We start from the raw sequence: 20,776 nt of genomic DNA, 5'->3' as shown, positions 1-20,776 counted from the left end.
ATCTCCTTCATGATGCAGTCTCACATGTCTGGAGATCGGGGTATCCTTCCCTGTCGTGATGGAGCTGATGTGACTAGATATTCTCCTGCGGAGCTGTTGGATCGTCTTGCCCACATACCATCGTGGGCAGGTACATTGTGCCACGTATATCACAGCTGTGCTTTTACAATTTAGATGGTATTTAATCGTGTAGGTAGAACCATCTACTGGGTTAGTGTATGTTTTCGTTTTTAGCATCAACGGGCAAAACGAGCAGGACCCGCAGGGATATGAACCTTGTAAAGTGCTCCTTGGTCTCTGGGCCGATTCAGATGATTCACTAAAGTGACTGTGTACTAAAAGATTGCGTAGATTTAGGCCTCTCCGATAGGTGATAGTGGGTTTTGCTGTTAGTTTTTCTGCTAGGTCGGGGTCAGCCGTGAGTATTGGCCAATAGCGAGACATACTCACGGCTGACCCCGACCTAGCAGAAAAACTAACAGCAAAACCCACTATCACCTATCGGAGAGGCCTAAATCTACGCAATCTTTTAGTACACAGTCACTTTAGTGAATCATCTGAATCGGCCCAGAGACCAAGGAGCACTTTACAAGGTTCATATCCCTGCGGGTCCTGCTCGTTTTGCCCGTTGATGCTAAAAACGAAAACATACACTAACCCAGTAGATGGTTCTACCTACACGATTAAATACCATCTAAATTGTAAAAGCACAGCTGTGATATACGTGGCACAATGTACCTGCCCACGATGGTATGTGGGCAAGACGATCCAACAGCTCCGCAGGAGAATATCTAGTCACATCAGCTCCATCACGACAGGGAAGGATACCCCGATCTCCAGACATGTGAGACTGCATCATGAAGGAGATGCCAATGTCCTGCGTTTCTGGGCCATAGATCAGGTCCGATCGGGACCCCGACAGGGAAACATCGACCATAAGCTTCTACAGTTGGAAGCCAGATGGATCCACCGACTTAAATCCCTGAGCCCATCGGGCCTGAATGAAGGCTTTACCTTCGCAGCATTTCTCTAAGGGGCCACTTACGTGCATCTTTATCTTCTTCATTTTTTTCAAAGGAAAAAAAGAGAAGGAAAGAGAAAGAAAGAAAAAAAAAAAAAAAAAAAAAAAAAAGAAAAAGAATTTTTTTTTTTTTTTTTTTTTTAAAGTTTTTTTTTTTTTTTTTTTTTTTTAAAGTTTTTTTTTTTTTTTTTTTTTTTTTTGTCTTTATTAGAAGTGGTATTGTATACCTCATCACTTCTTAAAGGATGGATATTCATTACTTGGTGTGCCAACCAAGAATTCTATACCCATATACCCCTCCCCCTCTATGCACCATTTTACTGACCTAGGATATTATATGGGAAATGCTCAGAAGTATACCTACCTAACCTAGCGGATGGGTGCATTTTGCCTGATCTCCACCGTGGCGTTTGTGGACAGAGTGCCTGAGCGTGCGCAGTCAGCTCTATTGCTGACAGCATCTCTCCGCCGGCCGTACTCCGGAGGCAAAGTACCTGGGCATGCGCAGTCGTCTTCACCGCTGAATCAACACTGCCGAACCTGTCATGCGCACACTCGCTCGCAGGGATTGGTGAGTGTCATCGCCAGCTGTCTGAGGTAGCACCACCCCTGGCCCCGCTCCATTGGCACGGATTTCGGCTCCACCCACCTCTGTTACACTTCAATCACTTTAGAAAAGTAGGTGGCGGCGAGCAACCGCCTCACCCATAGGTCAAATACCCTCAGAGGGGAGGGGCTAAGATCTTTATATACCCGGCGAGACAGCGCCGCCGATTAGTATTAGCCCGACCCCTGATGAAGCCAGGTCACTGGCGAAACATGTCGGGGGGCTAATTTCTTTTCTTATTTTAAATTGCAGTGGTCCTATCTAGGGGTGGTACCTTGGTTTTGTAGGCTGGATAGACTTAGGGTCTTGTGGGCTGTGGATACCGCAATAGATTCCTGTATAAGTCTGGGATCTCACTGATCCCATACCACCGGAATCAACGCTTGGGTTTAAATGATAATAACCCATAGCGTTCAGGTTTGTATATCTGCCATACTAGCTATCACTACCCGAGTCCAGCCCACTCCGATGTTACTATATACACAGATCTACGATCCTATACCCTAAGGCCACCTCATTTAGGACACTTGTGCTTTTAAATCACGAATTCTGTTTTGAGCACCAAGTATCTATTCATACCCTATATTATATACTTTAGCTCATAAATAAAAGTTAAGTTTTAATCGCCACTCCTTATTGTCAGGATATGGGCTCCTTTGTGCCGCCCTAGGGCGGTTTTTGTATCTCTTTCCAGTAACAAACCCTGCCTGACAATTGGTCCAATTCCTTTTAGTAAAATTTGATTATTTTGGAGCTTTAACTCTCCACTACAGGACCACGGGGGAATTTACTCCCACCTTCCCAGTCTTTGCCAAGACGGGACTCTTGAGTGCACGTTACTAAGCCCCTACACAGCTGCACCACACGCAGGATAAATAGTGTGTCTCGTGTTACCTTCACACACTTTGGCTATGGCAGGTTTTCTATCACAGGCTATCAGTCTAGAGACTATTACACAGCAGGCTGCACAGGTCTTTTCCACCCAGGACCTGCCATTGAATCAGAGTGATATTCACCTAGCCTTCAATGACCTCAATAAAACATACAAACAATATATCAGAGCAAGTTGGGAAGTGGTCAGCTTCGAAACTTACCTAAGTCAGAAATTAGTGTACAGGGGACTCAGGATACAGATCACCCCTAACTCACATCAGGAAGACCCGGAATTTCTTAAGGGCTGGCAAACCATCCTGACATCCAATTCCCTACGCATGATTGAATACCTGAGCATATATGAGAAACAGAACCTCTGTAGAATACAAGAGAAATTACAAAGGGACATTCAGGATATACAGAAATTCAGCCAACACCCTGAATTTTCATCGCTTGAAAATAAACTCCAAAAATACATAGATACACTCACAAGGGACATAAAGGATAAAAAACATCAAAAATACCTGCGTGACAGAAAGGACTTTGAATCAGGGCAGGTCTACCCTCAGAAAAGTAATCAAAAACGTAACAAAAGATACTCTACAAAACCAGTGTATACAGACATCTCGGAATCTGATCTCTCCAGTACAGAAGACTCTAGGTCTAACCATCCCAATCCACAGGGGGGTACAAAACGTAAAAATCTCAAGAGCCGTAAGTCACCGCATCATAAGAGAACAACGAATAACACTAGTTACTTAGACAGCCGCTCCTCAGGACCAGTATGTACAGTAGCCCACAATTCTTCCTCCACAGGACCACAACCATTTACCTCATCTTCATTCTCATCTGTAAACAACTCACTGTGTCCCCTCAACCCGATAATGACACCACTGCAGAGCACAGAACTAAGATCTACACAAGAAACACCACGTTCCACCATGACCACGATGCAATTACCTACCTTCAACACTCAAACCTCGATTATCCCACACCTTACAACCACATCCCTACCGTCACCTTTTTTAGGCACACAAGCCCTGTGTGCACCACAGAGAGATCGCGAGAAGTGGGGGCACAACATGAAATAATCCCCCCACCAATACATGATTCCACACAAAATCTAGTTATTAACCTGTCATCCAAAACACTTTCTCCACACACCTTGGCACTATTACAGAAGGGTCTCACTTTCACACCCACACCCCCCAGCGATAAGTTCTTGTGGATCAAGGACATTAATTTATTTGCACGAAAGTTGGCATTACACAAGTGGCACAAAGAGGCAGACACGGACAAAAAAAGACTTAGACAGAGGGAAACACAAGCCCTGGAAGCACTTCTCACCCTGGAAGAGGAAAACACTGTAGGCTCACTCAACATAAGAGCACCACTTACAGATATGCGACCTAAGTCTAAACATACCCCCCCTTTCTCTAAGTATAAAAATATAGAAACCTTTGTACAACTGGTTTCTAGAGACATTGAAGGATTGAAAATGGACAGGAAACACATTTTCAAGAATTTGAACACTGATGAGGTGAGGGCACTGGAGGAACTTCGAAATGACCATGATTTGACAGTGAAGCCGTCTGACAAGGGGGGCAACACAGTCGTCATGGACACCAAGGACTATATAAACATGGTCATGCGATTGTTATCGGATAGACACACCTATAAAGTCCTCCATAATGACCCCACATCAAAATATATCAGTGAATTGAATCTACTTCTCTCTGAAGCCAAAGATGCGAACCTGATTAGTGACGATGAATATAAAATTCTTTACAACAAACATCCTACCATAGCCACATTTTATGCTCTACCAAAAGTGCATAAATGTCGATCCCCTGTTCCAGGGAGACCGATTGTCTCTGGTTGCGATTGTCTCACACAATCCTGCAGCGTCTACATTGATAAGATGCTGCAGCCATTTGTTGTAGCCCTTCCCTCGTATCTACGTGATACGAAGGATATCATTGAGAAAATTCAGGAATTACCATTGACCCATACCACCATGATTGCTAGTCTAGATGTGGAGTCTTTGTATAGCAATATCGAGCACAAGCTGGGCCTGAAGGCAGTCGAACATTTTCTGACCACTAAGGCGATACAGTTCAGAGAACACAATCAGTTCATACTCCAACTGTTGTACTTCATTCTTACTCACAATTACTTCCTCTTTAATGGGTCCTTCTACCACCAAGTCAGGGGGACCGCGATGGGGGCGACTTGTGCGCCCTCATACGCCAACCTCTTTCTTGGATGGTGGGAGGACACCATAGTGTTCTCCGAGGAATACACCAAGTACACCCAGTATATATCATACTGGGGCAGATTTATTGACGATATCCTTATCCTGTGGGAGGGAGGTAAGGATCTATTTAAGGAATTCGTCAACCAACTGAACTGTAATCAGATCGGGATGAAATTTACATCAGAGATCAATGAGAACGAGATCTGCTTCCTAGATCTAACAATCAGTATGGATTCACTAAGATGCCTCAAAACGGATATCTATCGGAAACCGACTTCCACCAACAGCTTTTTACAGTGGCAGAGTTGGCACCTGCAACCACTCAAGTCAGGTATACCGATAGGACAATACCTGAGGGCACGAAGAAACTGTTCTGACGATGCCCTGTTTAAAAAGGAATGCGACAACCTCTACCGTAGGTTTAGGAGTCGGGGTTACCCGAAGAAATGCTTGTATAAAGCTTATGCGAGAGCCAAGAACACTGACAGAAACACACTGTTTGCCAAAAAAGATCAACAACCAACTGAACAAATTGTCAGATGCATCGGTACATATGATGCATACGCTGAGACCATTAGGAACATCATGTCTCGCTATTGGCCAATACTCACGGCTGACCCCGACCTAGCAGAAAAACTAACAGCAAAACCCACTATCACCTATCGGAGAGGCCTAAATCTACGCAATCTTTTAGTACACAGTCACTTTAGTGAATCATCTGAATCGGCCCAGAGACCAAGGAGCACTTTACAAGGTTCATATCCCTGCGGGTCCTGCTCGTTTTGCCCGTTGATGCTAAAAACGAAAACATACACTAACCCAGTAGATGGTTCTACCTACACGATTAAATACCATCTAAATTGTAAAAGCACAGCTGTGATATACGTGGCACAATGTACCTGCCCACGATGGTATGTGGGCAAGACGATCCAACAGCTCCGCAGGAGAATATCTAGTCACATCAGCTCCATCACGACAGGGAAGGATACCCCGATCTCCAGACATGTGAGACTGCATCATGAAGGAGATGCCAATGTCCTGCGTTTCTGGGCCATAGATCAGGTCCGATCGGGACCCCGACAGGGAAACATCGACCATAAGCTTCTACAGTTGGAAGCCAGATGGATCCACCGACTTAAATCCCTGAGCCCATCGGGCCTGAATGAAGGCTTTACCTTCGCAGCATTTCTCTAAGGGGCCACTTACGTGCATCTTTATCTTCTTCATTTTTTTCAAAGGAAAAAAAGAGAAGGAAAGAGAAAGAAAGAAAAAAAAAAAAAAAAAAAAAAGAAAAAGAATTTTTTTTTTTTTTTTTTTTTTTTAAAGTTTTTTTTTTTTTTTTTTTTTTTTGTCTTTATTAGAAGTGGTATTGTATACCTCATCACTTCTTAAAGGATGGATATTCATTACTTGGTGTGCCAACCAAGAATTCTATACCCATATACCCCTCCCCCTCTATGCACCATTTTACTGACCTAGGATATTATATGGGAAATGCTCAGAAGTATACCTACCTAACCTAGCGGATGGGTGCATTTTGCCTGATCTCCACCGTGGCGTTTGTGGACAGAGTGCCTGAGCGTGCGCAGTCAGCTCTATTGCTGACAGCATCTCTCCGCCGGCCGTACTCCGGAGGCAAAGTACCTGGGCATGCGCAGTCGTCTTCACCGCTGAATCAACACTGCCGAACCTGTCATGCGCACACTCGCTCGCAGGGATTGGTGAGTGTCATCGCCAGCTGTCTGAGGTAGCACCACCCCTGGCCCCGCTCCATTGGCACGGATTTCGGCTCCACCCACCTCTGTTACACTTCAATCACTTTAGAAAAGTAGGTGGCGGCGAGCAACCGCCTCACCCATAGGTCAAATACCCTCAGAGGGGAGGGGCTAAGATCTTTATATACCCGGCGAGACAGCGCCGCCGATTAGTATTAGCCCGACCCCTGATGAAGCCAGGTCACTGGCGAAACATGTCGGGGGGCTAATTTCTTTTCTTATTTTAAATTGCAGTGGTCCTATCTAGGGGTGGTACCTTGGTTTTGTAGGCTGGATAGACTTAGGGTCTTGTGGGCTGTGGATACCGCAATAGATTCCTGTATAAGTCTGGGATCTCACTGATCCCATACCACAGGAATCAACGCTTGGGTTTAAATGATAATAACCCATAGCGTTCAGGTTTGTATATCTGCCATACTAGCTATCACTACCCGAGTCCAGCCCACTCCGATGTTACTATATACACAGATCTACGATCCTATACCCTAAGGCCACCTCATTTAGGACACTTGTGCTTTTAAATCACGAATTCTGTTTTGAGCACCAAGTATCTATTCATACCCTATATTATATACTTTAGCTCATAAATAAAAGTTAAGTTTTAATCGCCACTCCTTATTGTCAGGATATGGGCTCCTTTGTGCCGCCCTAGGGCGGTTTTTGTATCTCTTTCCAGTAACAAACCCTGCCTGACAATTGGTCCAATTCCTTTTAGTAAAGTTCTTTACATGTGGCACATGTTTAGTGAGGCAAGGGCATTAACTCTGCCTTATTTGTTGCATCCCGTGAGAAGGAACTGGCTTAGTATCTTAAGATGTGATGTGTAAGTATTTTTTCCCACATACAGCCCTCATCCAGGTTGATTTGGGGCCTTAATCCACATGTCCATAAGGTATTAGTTTTAGTAGGTTTTAGTATAGAGTATTGACAAGTTTATAAAAGTGAAGTTACAATGGTTAAAAGTATATTGGAAGGAGCATTAGTTTATAGGAATAGGAGTGCATGCTAGCATAGTCTGTATGAGTGGGGTGATTTTTAACACTGAATTATGATTACTAAGAAACAAGAGAATCAGGATAATTGGCAATTATAAACCTGCCTTTAATAGAGGTGAATGGAGGGTGAATACATTTGAAGGAGGGCAGCAGTCTGATAGATTGTGGTGGTATTGTAATACGGCAGAGGTCATGAAGTGAATAGAAGAAGAGATGGTGATAGAGCAGGTGGTGGTATATTGGGGTAATGGCGGAAAAGGAATAATAGGGCCTTTTGAAAGGGTAATGGATTATTACTTACATATAGTGTTGTTTTGTTCACTTCTGGTTTCATTCTGGTATAATTCAGAAATGCACTTACGATCTACACTTAGTAGAATGCACTCCAAGAATTATTAGGACCACTAGTCTTACATTTATACACTAAAGACAAATTATTAACTTCTACCAGGTGTGAAAAAGGACAGGGTGGCAAAGAATGAAACAGAGAGTCTTCAGAAATTAGCAGGAGATAAGATTTAGATTACACATACCATTAGATTTATATTGACACATACATTAGATAGATTCACACATACCAATAAACAAGGAAGGTGTAGAAAAAGGCATTATTGCAAGGGCTTGCAAGGGCTGGTGGAGAGTGATGGCAGAGGATGATGCTGATAATGGTGACTTTGAAGATGATGATTATAATAGAGTGCAAGGTTGGGCAAGGGCCCCTGACGCTTTAACAGCTCACCCAGCACCTATAGCGGCACCCACACATGGGTCCAAGAAAAAAGAGAGTGGTCAAGACTCTGTCTGCCCCCCTGCTCTGAGTTTCCTCCAGAGGAATCAGCTGTTACCTAGTGGCTCAGCCGGCTGCAACGCGGGAATCGGGGAAAATGGCGCTTCCCAGCCCGTCTTCACAGAGCCCTCAGCCCCTGGGAAGTTCAGGCTCCTCAGACGATGCCGGTGACACCGGGGGGGGGTCATACCTGTTGGGACAGACAGCTTCACACAGAAGCCCTCCACTCCGCGACTCAGCCCCTGCAAGACACTGCAACTCGCGGTGCCACCGGTCTCCCCAGCCATCATGGCCACGGCACACGTGCGCACGGGATCGGAGGGGAACACGCCGCACGTGGCAAGCCTTGAAAACCCCGGGAAGGTCCCTCTGCAGGCGGAGTGGGCTGTTACCCGGGAGTATACCCAGCGGCCATGTGCGGCGGCCACAACGGGAACCTCGACACATCCTGCAACAGAGCAGCCGCCGTCAGCCCCGGCACACGAGGCCTGCTACCAACAAGACCCCGCTCAACAATGCCCTAACACAGAGCATCTCAACGTGGAAAGCTCCTCCATTACCCCCTAGCTGGATGGGGTTCTTCCTCTCCCCCCCCCCCTATTGGCGTCCCCTGCTACACAGACCCCTCCGGAGTCCCAGGGGGTCTCAGTTCCCTTCACAGGGGACAGATCCAGTACCCCACATGGGGAATCGGGCCAAGGCGCCCCTAACCCTCTTATTCCTGCCATACAATCAGAGAACAGCCACAGCCATCCTGATCCTGTTAAACTGACACAAGGGGGCTCTCCCCGGCCTCCCCAGGCACAGTACGCATCGTGGCAACAGAGGCCGCAACATGTACCGCAGCAACCTCTATCTCCTTCGGCTACTCACGCATGGGATATTTAGCTGCTCTCTCCAGGGTGGTTTCAGGCAACTCAATCTCCAGAAGTAGCTACATCTCCTCAGCCCTATGTGCCTAGTCAAGAAAGTGTCTCTTCTCACCAGGCCCCTATGTCACTGATATCAGATTCCCAGCAGAATTCTGTGCTTGCTCAAATCTTAGAAGGTCTGGCTGAACTGCGAAACCTAAAGACACACTTGAGATCTATCCCCACCAGGGAAGACATGGAATGCTATGTATCACGTTTAGAGCAATCTTACAGTGCAGAGTTAACAGTGCTGAGAGAAGAAGTACAACAATTACAGGCCAGGGCTGAGATGGCAGACGCTGCTCAGAATGCGGTGCAAGCTCAACTGGATACACACTCTGCCACGCTCTCCACCCATGCTTTCCAGATTCACTACTTAACAGACCAGCTGGACGATGCAGAAAATAGGGGAAGGAGAAACAATATCAGGATACGTGCTCTACCTGAATCAGTCGAATCAGCTCACCTTCATGCCATGCTCTAAACTATCTTCAATTCTGTGCTGGAAGTACCGGCAGATACTCCGGTGGAACTGGACAGAGCCCATAGAGCCCTACAGGCCAGACCGGATGCCAAAGGTCACCCCCTGAACGTCATCTGTAGGGTGCACCGCTACCAATTCTAGGAGGCTATTATGTCCAGGGCCAGGGCTCTGGAACAAGTTATCTATCAGGGATCAGTCCTTCAACTACTCCCAGATTTATCGAGATTAACCCTCCTTAAACGAAAAGCCCTTCGTCCATTCCTGGATCAGTTACACCAAAAAGGAATACAATACTCTTGGGGATTCCCCTTTCGTCTTCAGATCTGCCATGCAGGAAACATCTACCTCATCAGACACCCCTCCGAGGTGCCACAAGTAGCTGCCGCCTTGGATATTCCTCAGCCAGCTCTCCCGGACTGGCTGGCTTTGCCGGTCCCCACGGACCCGTTACACCTACCCCATCCTCCACGGCGGCCAGGAGGAGAAAGGGGAAACGGCCCAGGAGAGCCACGTAGAAGACGGCGACGCCAGGCAGGCCCTCAGGAAGGAGAACAGGGATAGGTCAACCCTGTTTCACTACACCAGAAGATTGAGTATCCTTTTTCAGGGGTGCTATACATTATTGATCGTTATTTAAAATTCTATTTCATTGTTAATGATGTACATTTGGGTGCTGGGTTTAGCATACTATTGTTGTTCAGCTATAACTACATTGCTGCGGGGGTCCAGAGCAGGGACACCTTCTCTGGTTAGACTACCCTCCACGTGGGAACATGTATACAGCTATATACAGTCTGTATACATATTTATATATTTCCCAAATTACTGGGGCTTACCCCCTGTATTGTCTTTGTTTCTTTAACTAGTTTGTTTTTTTTTTCCCCCTTCGGTTACTCCTTTCCATTTCTGTTTGTGTGAAAGGTCCACCTTTTCCATTTTCCTTCACGCACTGCTCAAAGAGTTTGAATCTTACAGTCACCTAAGTAATTTCAAAATTAATTACAACAAATCTGAGGCATTAAACGTCTCTCTCCCCACAGAGGAAGTTCAATCCATTAAAGAACACTTCCCTTTTCGATGGCGGGCCACATCGATCAAATATCTAGGAATCCAGATACCCTCCAACTTAACTTCCCTGTACAATCTCAACTATGTGGTTTTACTGGAGCACACCAATAAAGACCTAGCCTCCTATAACAAAAAGGGACTCTCCTGGTTCGGCCGGATAAATGTCATAAAGATGGACGTACTGCCCTGTTTTCTTTACATGTTTCAGGGAATTCCACTCATTCCCCCACCCGCTTTCTTTAAAACTATCAGGACGATGATATTGCGTTTCATATGGGGCACGGTGCGCGGGACTCCCCGACTTTAAGCTATACCACCAAGCCGCCGTTTTAGTCCGCCTTCTGGGCTGGCATTACCATTTGTCATCAAAGCAGTGGGTTCGTCCGGAACAATACAGCTCCACAATACCTATTCATTTACTTCCGTGGGTATCTTACACATAGAGTGGAAACCGAACCGCAGACTCTGTTCTTGGCCTCGACCTTGAAACTGTGGAGATCTCTCATTCAGTGTTCCATTTTATCCAGACCATTCAGCCCACTTACCCCACTCTTTAGAAATCCTGACTTCCCCCCGGCGTTCCTCAGGACTAACTTTTTGGGTCACTCAGTACACGAGGACTTACACATGCGTGACATAGTGGGTAAGGCCCCGATTCTACATATGCAGGAAATATCAGCTCTTTCCGCCTCTGCCAAACTCTCTTGGCTAGAAGCCTCTTCCTTAAACAACCAGGTCCAAAGGCAGCATATAATTCACCTATCCGGCCCTTTGAGAATCTCTTCTGCTCAGCATCCCCTCCAGAACACTGTGGGGGTCATTTACTAAGGGCCCGATTTTCCCGACGTGTTACCCGAATATTTCCGATTTGCGGCGATTTCCCCTGAATTGTCCCGGGATTTTGCCGCACGCGATCGGATTGTGGCGCGTCGGCGCTGGCATGCACGCGACGGAAATCGGGGGGCCTGGCCGAACGAAAACCCACCGGATTCGGAAAAACCGCCGCATTTAAAAAAAAAAATGTGTCGCGAAAATTGCACTTACCTTCACTCAGCCCGGCTCGGTGTATTCCAGTGCGTTCCGATGCTCTTCAGCGCAGCAGCGCCACCTGGTGGACGGCAGAGGAACTGCCTTAATAAATCCCGGCCGGACCCGAATCCAGCGCAGAGAACGCGCCGCTGGATCGCGAATGGGCCGGGTAAGTAAATCTGCCCCTGTATCTCCCAAATATATAGCCTCTTGATAAAAGAGTCAGACACATCAGCTTTACGTTTTATCGCTAATTGGGAGACAGACTTGGGAACCTCCATTTCTCCAGAACATTGGGATAAGTCATTTCTGTATACACATAAGCTTTCGGTAGCATGCTCCTCCCAAGAGAGGAATTACAAGATTCTCGCAAGATGGTACAGGGTTCCCACCATGCTTCACTCGATCTATCCCTCGATCCCAGAAACGTGCTGGAGATGTGGATTGGCCAGGGGAGACATGTTTCATATATGGTGGACATGTCAAGACATTACAGACTTCTGGGACCAAATCTTCAAAGTCACCAATGACCTCATTAGCTCAGAGCCCCCAAAGACTCCGGAGGTGGCTCTTCTATCGATCCTTCCTGGGCCCATTAAGAAACAAAAAACCAGCCTGTTGAGGTTCTAGGTTGTTGAGGTTCTTCAAGGATATATTAACTATGGCTCCGGGTGCTAGGAGTCCCAGTCCCTCGATTTGCTCTTAGACGAGTACCTCAGATCCAGTTGATCTCCCCATCACTAGGGCCTCTTCCCTACCCTTTCCCCAACCTTCCTCTTGTTCTTTCCCACTATGTCTTCCAATGTCTTTTCCACACCCTTCTATGTGTATGAATGTTATGTGAAGTCCGATCCTTTGCTCATTGTTCGGAATGTTTCTGATTGTTTAAGCTATCACACTAAGACTATCCCCTCTCCCCTGTCGGAGAGTGGTTTCTAAAATTGTCATCATACCGGAAGCGGGAGGAGGTGTATTAGTCGGAATGTCTTACTGTTGATTTATTTCACAATCCTCTGCCTTTCCTACAATTAGTGATGCGTCACTTCTGCTCCAGAACTACTGGAGACAGACTCAGACACTTCAATACATGTCATAACCTCATGGACTATGTGAGCTCCCCCCCCCCCTGTAAACTTCCCCTCTTTTTTATTTTTTATTTTGTTTTGATGGTTACTTTGTTTTGTAAACTATGTTTGAAAATGTTTAATAAAATGATTGAACATAATAGAGGGCAAGGTGACATTCTATAATGCTACATTCCGGTACAATTCAGATGTGCACTTATGATCTGCACTTAGGAAAATGCTATGTAAGATCAATAACTATTGCAAAACAACACAGTTACTATAGATGCATCAGTACTATATGGCACAGTCTATAAAGAGGTGTTGTGACAAATTGAAGGATTGGATACTTATATTATTCACATATGACCTTTGAGGTATTGGCTCACCAGCCACATGCACAAGAAAAGTGTTCGCTGCATTTCGGGTCAGGTGGTGAGTAAAGAGCAGTGAATGTGGAAAAGACCATCAACAAAATCTACAAATTAGAGAAAAAGTACCTGGTTTTGATTAATATAAGAAATCTAGTTTCTCTAGTGCTTGTGAAAATAATTTATTATCCACTTTATTGTGTATTCTTGTTGAATCCTTTATACGACATCACTGTGCAGTATGGCAGTACAATCTAGTTTTTACTTCCTACAGTTGTCATTATCTATTATGCTCTTACCTAAAACAGCAGCAAAGTGTTTGAGTGATCTAAAATAAATGATTTTCTTCAAATCCTTCTTAGAGAGGCATTCTCAGAATAATTAATAATCCAATAAAGTATTTTACGCTGTACAGTAAGAGTGCCATTAGGAGACCTTCAGATGATGAGGAATTTTACTCCGAGGTCTTGGGTTTTTGTTCTTAGAAAAACAATCTTCCAGGTCACTAAGTCATTAGTAACCAAAGAGGATTCATTTACTAAAGTAAGATATGTTTGTCAGGTGCACACACCTTTAGAGGTCATTAATGATGTGTTAATGTCAGGAAACATCACTAAATTACTGGTATAGCCTATACACCAAATTGCTATGATGCAGCTTTCTTTTAAAATAATTCTTTTACTTACCAGTCCCCTTAGATCTAGTGGCACTACTGTCAGCTCTGTTTTAAGTCTGGAATGATAAGACAACGGTGAGAACATTGATTGGCTGCGACCAAGCTAAACACTAAAAGAAGCTAAACACTAAAAGAAGCTAATACATGGGTCCAGTTCTTATAAAGCAATAGCACTAACATTCTGGTGTGAAACACAATCAATTTTTCTTTTTGGTTCTAATAGCTTAGTTTGAGAGAAAAACATCTTTTAAAATTCATGCAAATGAGCCTCAGGGGCTCCTGTCTACATCATTGGAGCCGCTTATGGTGCTGCCTACTAATTATTCTTCCTTCCATTCAGCATTTCTGTCCTCCTCCTCCCTCCAGCCCATTCCTAAACAGTGCTGTATCATGTGGGACGGGTGGGCGTGCCGTGGAAGCTGAACGCAGCACGGCCTCAATGCCCAGATTTGTTTACATGGGGTACAAATTGGAGTGATGGCAGTGCAGGACGCTAGGAGATGCCGCAAAGTTAAGTAAATGTTTATTTCTTTTAAACCAGCCCCCTCCAACCCCCAATAGGTTTTTTTATGCTCTTGGACAACCCCTTTAATAATCAGAATTGATGTGTTCACTACTATGTCTCTTCCAAACAATGGGAAACAATCTGTGGGTGGGAACAGTATATAAGGAGTGTCTAACCTTTACTGCTACTTCTTGTACCTGGAGGTGAGTTGTCCTGTCCTCCCACAGTGTTCTTCTCCCATGGCTTCGTCACTTTTTGTCAAGGTTTAAAGAATTATCTTTAATCTGGTTATATCTGGTGGCGTTCAAGAAATATGGAGGGATGGTGAACAACAGTTCAACACCTCTTCATGAACTGATAATGTTGTTGCCCCAAAGGTTGCCTTGAGAGTTTGGCGTTTTGGTCAATTTTATATTTACATAAATAAATAAAATGTTCCTACCCTACATTCAAATAGTGGGAGGGCTTAGGTTTAGATGTGTTACTAGACTTGGTTAATATAGTACAATTTCACACAATTATCTTACATTTTATAAGTGAATATGAGTTTTAGACAAAATATCATTTATCTGTTGAATACTTTATTGATATCAGTATTATTATACTTTAATACATTTCCATATTCTGATTCTATATTTGCTATCCTTGTATTGTTGTTGGTTCTCTTAGTGTTGCTGTACACTTACAAGGCTTGACAGCCATGCTTCATAGAAAATTAAAAGCTATCAACAACAGGGGGAAATGCTGTTTTTTTCATCTTAAGCGGGAAGGTCATAGGCTCATCCTGTCTCATTCATCCTATTTCATACATGGTAATTACATGTTTGGCTGCTAATATCTTTTATTAGCTATGCCTCCCTGTAACACAAATAACAAGCCCTTGATAACACTAAGCATACCTCTAGCTAAACATGACAGAAACAATACAACGTTCCCCTTTCTAAATTGCCCAATATTACATATTGCCTATATAGATATACACCGGCTTCTTAAACACATTTATTAAACGATTCATGTAATTACAGAACATGGACATCATGGAGACTGACTCCCACTCAGTACCCATTCTACAAATATATAAATAAGAGCTGCTAAAATGCACAATTTTTAAAGTGGCGGCAAATGGTGGTCCTGGATAAGAATATTGAAGTGGCCATCTTGGGTCTGATTAGGTTAGAGGAAGCACGTAAGAGGCCGGTACTAGAAAAAATATTATTTTTGGAGAGATTGGAAATTGCCATGAAATGGGGTAGACTGATGAGCAAGGTTAAAAAGTGTGAAAAAATCTTGGCAATGGGAAAAGATGCATTGAGAAAGTGGGGCAAGATAATGGGAGGTAGGCCATAATCGGTTTTAGAAGCTGTAATTGTAGAATGTTAAAGTGTAGAACATAATAATATTGTTAAGGAGTTGCCTTTTTTTTGGGGAGGGGGTGCTCTGTCGGATGAGGGAGGGAGGGAGTATACATTTTATAATGATGTGGATATATGATGGAAAGCATTATGGCATATGATATATGATGCATAAATGTCTATGCTTTGTAAATGGAAAATGGAAATAAAGTTTGTTTAATGAAAAAAAAAGTGGCAGCAGTGAGGTGTGTATATGATGTGTGTTTAAATGAGGTGTGTATATGAGGTGTGTATGTGAGGTGTGTATAAATGATGTGTGTGTAAATGAGGTGTGTATGTGAGGTATGTATAAATGAGGTATGTATAAATGAGGTGTGTATAAAGGAGGTGTGTATAAATGAGGTGTGTATATGAGGTGTGTGTAAATGAGGTCTGTATATTGAAAATATTTATGTCTAAATCTCTGCAACTTTAAAAGTAGTTAAAGGTTCACCATTGCAGAGCAATCAGGGGAATTACTGTTATGCAGGATCAGGGAATGGACTACAGACAGAGACAGTGGGCCCTTAGACTAAACCCACTTCTCATCTGTTCCTACCTACTTGCTCAGCCTACACCGCTGCAGCAATTTCATTCTGATGTTGTCAGAGACCATGGACCTGGTTTGTCAGATCAGAAACCAGGTCCGCCAAACCCCCCGCTTCACACTGAACTGGACCAGGAGGAGTGTCTAGCAATAACACTGCCCACCCCACTAAGAATCTTTTTACTGATAAGATTATTGAAAGAAGTGGGGCCCCTGGTCATAAAGCTAAATGATCCATATAATAATAGAAACAGGTATATAAAAAAAATTGAGGATTGGCTGTTTTTTTCCGTTCACTTTCTAAAACGATTCATAAAATGTACTAATATTAATTAATATACTAAAATAGAAAATTCACTCGAAAATCACTTGAAAATGCTTAATTCTATTTTTCTTTGCAGAAAAATAAAATATCTCTAAATTACTTGTATTATAGCAGAAAGCAGGCAGCACTCCAATAGATATGGTAAAACAAAGTGGCTTTATTCACCCATGCAGCTACGTTTCGACTGATCCATACAGCCTTCATAAAGCCTTGATAAAGGCTGTGTGGGTCATCCGAAGCATAGCTGCATTGGTGAATAAAGCCAATTTATTTCACCACATCTATTGAAGTGCTGGATGCTTTCTGTTATATTACAGAAGATTGCTGGATTACTCCTTGGGAGAGAACCCAGACTATGGCTGAGTGGGTAGCACTTCTGCCTTGCAGCACTGGGGTTCTTGGTTCAAATCCCACCCAGGTCAAAATCTGCCAAGAGTTTGTATTTTCTCTCCGTGTTTGCATGTGTTTTCTCAAGGTAGTCCGGTTTCCCCCCACACTCCAAAACTGTTAGGTTGTTTAGATTGTGAGCCCCATGGGGACAGGGACCAATTTGTCATGCTTTGTTTAGCGCTGCGTAATCTGTGTGTGCTATATAAATAAAGAATTATTATCACCTGCTGTGCTGCTGTTTTTTCTATTTTCTCAATTGCTTGGATATCTCAGCACTTATAAGGTAATAACAGTAAATTGATGGATATCAAATAAAAGTGACATAGAACATATTACTTACATAGTCTAATTCCTGAAGCATGTAACTCGCAGTCATAGATAAAAAAACAGAGGTTGTGACATCTTTAGCACCATTTTTCCTGACATACATAAATATGCAATTATCCTGCCTAAGACAGCAAGAAATGCAGAAGATTTCCATAAATGCATGAAGCTGTATACATTCCTTGGGAGTGTAGTGGAATGTAGGCTGCCATGTTTGACTTGGCTGGCTGAGCTCCAGAGTTCATGGCAAAGGTCCATAAACATGAAATTCAGGTGTCTCACATGACTAGAAGCAAGTGTGAGAAAAACTGTGGGTGTGAGAAAGGAGGATAATATTATAGTTTCTTTCAGCATAACTGATGGGTGCCGTGCTGTGCTTTGTTCGTTCAAGAAAATCATTCTTTAGGTTCGTCAAGGGCTCTGGGCTAAAGCCAATACTTACTAAGTTGTTTCCCTAAGTCACACCGCAGTGACTAAAGCTTTGTCAATAGCAGAAATATGTACTAGTTAAACAAGTCTAAGTCAACAGCAAAGACATAAAAGATATGCATACCAACTTTAGGATCCAGCACTCCAATATGCAAACAATATTAGTAGAGGTTAAAAATTACATTTTTATTCCAAAAAAAGATAAAAAATCACAAGAAGTGATAATGGCTAACAACAACAGACGAAATATACGACACAAAAGGGAAACTACCCTCCAAAGTATCTTACACGATGGAGTCTCCTTTATGTCTTCGATAATGCATCCATATTGTTTACGTGATACATTGCACTAAACGAAACCTCCTTTATGTGTATTGTACAACCCAAAAACTTAAAAAACGCATCAGTAAACATATAACAGGCTAATCCTAATACCCTTGCTAGAACACACAGTTAATCTAGAGTATGCGGGCATTTCAAAGAATCACATAGGTGTTCAATGATATGTATGACAATACAGACCATTGAACACACGCGACGTCCATTATGTGGCGGTAACTGAAAAAAATAAATACTTACCCGTAAAGCATATTGGAACCTCAATTTAAAGACTTGTTTTCCAAAATTTTTACAATTTTAAACCTTAGACATGAATTAATGTATTTTTTACTAAAGAAAATACACAAGCTGACATGTTCGTTCATCAGGTCATGTGATTCGGTGTCCAGCCTTCACAACTGTCATCACACTCCGACGCGCCTCCCACTCCTCCATTGAGTAAGTTACTATATAGTCAGTTAACATCCAGGTATAAATAAGGATCAGGATTTTTTATAGTCCGGAATACGTCACCCGCTATCTTCCTTTCTGTGTCATTTATTTTTTCTGTTGGTCTGTTGTTATTAACCATGATCATTTCTTGTGCTTTTTTAAAACATTTTTTAAAATAAAAATGTTATTCTAAACCTCTACTAATATAACAATTTACAATTTTTGGATCTTATTCTACTTATTTAAAATGTCAGAATTTCAACAGTTTTTAACATGAGCTATATGTTATTTGCAGAAACGGAATGCGTTCTCACTGGTAAATAATAATGGACATGGTGATATTCGTGTAAACATTCTTGGACTCATTTACTTCCCCGTCCGATGGAGTTCAATGAAAGTGCTTTGTCCGATGATAATGAACTAATTCACTAAGATTGTGCGCCCGATATCCTGCATGTATCACTTCCCCGCTCAGGTCCAACGGAGTTCACCTCAGTCCGCATCAGTCGGATCGTCCGACCTCACGCCCCCAATTTTTGTTGCATAAAAAAAGCCAATCCCAGCACAGACACATGTTAAATACCTGTCAAAACTCTGCAAATCCCAAAAAAGACAAATAGTCCGACAAAAGTGCGATCTGCGAGCCTTAGTAAATGAGCCCCTCTATGCTCAACCATAGACATGAGATACTGTTAGTTCCGGGTCATGGCTCTGTATATGGAGGGGGAAGTATCATAGGATGTTGAGAAAAGTTGAGAAGTATCTTTGCAATTATGTCCATTTGCTGGCTTTAAAATGTCTCACAATTTTTGGACCTGCTGATTAGCACCAAATGTGTGCTTTTTTTTACTTTTTGCCAACCCACTACACTTTTTTATTTCAGTAAACTTACAGTACTTCATAGTTATCAAGTGAATCCAGATGTGTCCCACAGATTTATGAAGTGTTACTTTTCAAAATTTAGAAGCAAATGGACTCAAAGCTACATATCTCACTATATACTAAAGCTTTGAACCCATTTGAATCCTGGGGAAGTTCCCCACCAGATTCAACCATGCCTTCATCGAAATCTGATCCCAGTACACACTAACCCTTAGCCGGTGTATACTAAAATAAATACAGTTTTTTTCTTCACCTCTTGCCAGCTGAGTTCAACTGAATTGAGGTCCGGGGACTTTGGTGCCCAATACAGCAACTCATTGGGGGTCATTTATTATGGCCTTTCAAACGGAAAACTAGCAGAGTTTTTTTTCCTTTCTTCGGTCCTGAATTTCAAAAGTGTAACTGCCAGAATATTGGTGTTTACAGACACTCTTATTTTTGGCACCTTGGAGCCAGGTTTGTTTGAGGCGTGCACCCAACCTCTGGACTAAGATCAGTTGTCACAGTGCTGCTCTTTCCCTACTATTGTTCATAGAACTGATAAACCATGTGATGAGCCGACTTGTTGACTCCAATATTATGCCTGGATGTTTACTTCTTGGCTTTTCAACTGTCTTGACAATAATATGATGCAGTTTGGCAATTTTCTTGGCTGAAAGACAACTAGTGATGAGCTGGATGATGCTGATTTGTTGTGGATCTACCCATTTCATAACAAAGGTTTAAATCTACATCTAAAATCTACATATTAAATGGCAGACATAACATCCAAGGGGAAGGTCTAGCCTAAAATATTTAAATAAGTTATATTCCAAATTTTTGCCTTCTGTTGCACTTGGCCAATATTAATGGAGCTATCTACCTTGTGATGCTGGACAAAGTTTTATATAAATTCTGATAATTCTGACAGCGATATTTTTAAACTTCGGCCTTCTGATCTTATTCATTAGATTATTAATTTCCAGATGTGAAAAGAGAAGAGGCAGGGGGACTCATTATGTATTCCACGCCACACACTTTTGTTGACAGCTCTTCAGAAAAGAATTAAGATGCATGAATAACAAATGACAGCAAAGCAATTCTGTGATAAGGTGAGCTCCAAGGAGAAATTCATTTCTAATTAAACCACATTGAGGCATACATATTTACAGAACATATAGTAACATAATAAAACAGGGAAAATACATTTATATACACAATTAGAAAATACTGATCTACTGTGCTGTGTCAATGTCATGTTTGCCTCTTCTAATACACAAACCATTGCTGGTTATTATGACTCAGGGAACAGGCG

General features: G+C 42.9%; 1 long non-coding RNA gene across 1 annotated transcript in view; it reads right to left on the bottom strand.

The window, feature by feature from the left end:
* Window positions 1–20,776, bottom strand: part of LOC140120615 (uncharacterized) — a 43,779-nt gene that overhangs the window by 20,757 nt on the left and 2,246 nt on the right. Inside the window, exon 2 of the long non-coding RNA XR_011853907.1 lies at window positions 13,929–13,974. This is a non-coding gene — a long non-coding RNA (uncharacterized lncRNA). The remainder of the gene's footprint in view (window positions 1–13,928; window positions 13,975–20,776) is intronic.

This window comes from Engystomops pustulosus, chromosome 3, assembly GCF_040894005.1.
Source record: "Engystomops pustulosus chromosome 3, aEngPut4.maternal, whole genome shotgun sequence".
Taxonomy (NCBI): Eukaryota; Metazoa; Chordata; class Amphibia; order Anura; family Leptodactylidae; genus Engystomops; species Engystomops pustulosus.
This window is presented reverse-complemented; position numbering and strand designations above follow the sequence as displayed.